Source organism: Periplaneta americana, chromosome 1 (genome assembly GCF_040183065.1).
Source record: "Periplaneta americana isolate PAMFEO1 chromosome 1, P.americana_PAMFEO1_priV1, whole genome shotgun sequence".
Taxonomy (NCBI): domain Eukaryota; kingdom Metazoa; phylum Arthropoda; class Insecta; order Blattodea; family Blattidae; genus Periplaneta; species Periplaneta americana.
The window spans coordinates 2,921,096-2,922,609 of record NC_091117.1 but is presented as its reverse complement, the minus strand read 5'-3'; the positions used below and the strand labels follow the sequence as shown (position 1 = coordinate 2,922,609).

The following is a 1,514-nucleotide window of genomic DNA, read 5'->3' as shown; positions in this document are numbered from 1 at the left end:
TAGGAATATCTTGCTATCTTGCACCACTTCCATTTTTATTTAGCAACACTGAATTTGTACAGAAGTATCAAGTGTGGGTACTTTTTGAAAAGCTCTTAATGAGCTTTATTCAAAAATAAAAAAAATATATTTGGTGTTCCATTTAAAATATGAGAGTTGGAGTTACTTCCGGTTAAACCGGAAGTAGAAAAAACTCGGTAATACCATTATTGAGTTCTTAGTATATGGTTATCCTCACATACCATACCTCACCCTGTATAATACGATGATATTTCAGTGCAGAGGGAACCCAAGAAGTGGAACTTAAACTGAGAGGATTCGATCCGACATGGGGATGGGAATCCGGTGTGGCTTAGTGGATAGAGCATCAGCACATAGAGCTGAAAACCCGGGTTCAAGTCCCGGTGCCGGAGAGAATTTTTCTCTGTTCCACTCTTCCATCATTTCTCCAATCTCACTAGAAAACGTAATGGAGCTAGTACAGTGGATGTTTTTGCTGTGAGAAACACGAATTAATACCATTTTTTCTCATACAGTTTCCTAGAAAAGTAACTGCAGATATAAAGCGACTGTTTTTTTTTGTCGTCTCTTCCGCCAGGGTTTAGAGTGCACGGTACTTGAGTCCAACAGGGAGGACGATGACCCGTGTGTCATCGTGGAAAGGTTAAACAAACACACGGAGTTATTTCAGGAAAGTTTAAAATATAATAAAATTGGATTGAGAACTCAGTGCGCAGAACCTAGCTACAACTTCGTTGTTATGTTGGCAAAAAGAATTCCGTTGTGTTGCCATGACACCCCCAGGCAAGCCGTGGGACATAGAAAGAACAGCGGTTTGTGTAACTCACTGTTTTTAATTCGGTCTCTCTTTTTTTCCTGCTGCTCTAAATTAAAGCATAATGTTAGTAGAGGTGTGCGTGCATGTATTGCTTTTAAATTGTTGTACCTTGAGGTCATTATAAATATATTTTTGTGTATTCAACTTTATTAGTCTATTAACTTGTAATAATAATAATAATAATAATAATAATAATAATAATAATAATAATAATAATAATAATAATAATAATAATACATATTAGTAACTTTTTTGTAGTTTAGTCCTAAATTGCTGTAGATAAATCAAAGGGTTATGTAAGATTGCAGTATTATAACACATTTTAATATACTTACTGGCTTTCAAGGAACCCGGAGGTTCATTGCCGCCCTCACATAAGCCCGCCATTGGTCCCTATCCTGAACAAGATTAATCCAGTCTCTATCATCACATCCCACCTCCCTCAAATCCATTTTAATATTATCCTCCCATCTACGTCTCGGCCTCACCAAAGGTCTTTTTCCTTCCGGCCTCCCAACTAACACTCTATATGCATTTATGGATTCGCCCATACGTGCTACATGCCCTGCCCATCTCAAACGTCTGGATTTAATGTTCCTAATTATGTCAGTTGAAGAATACAATGCGTGCAGTTCTGTGTTGTGTAACTTTCTCCATTCTCCTGTAACTTCATCCC

At 37.5% G+C, this 1,514-nt stretch overlaps 1 non-coding gene across 1 annotated transcript; it reads left to right on the top strand.

Annotated features, from left to right (window-relative positions):
• The first annotated feature begins 341 nt into the window (after nt 1–341).
• On the top strand, nt 342–413 carry TRNAY-AUA (transfer RNA tyrosine (anticodon AUA)). Its single transcript has one exon. It is a non-coding gene; the product is annotated as a tRNA-Tyr (tRNA).
• Nucleotides 414–1,514: the final 1,101 nt, after the last annotated feature.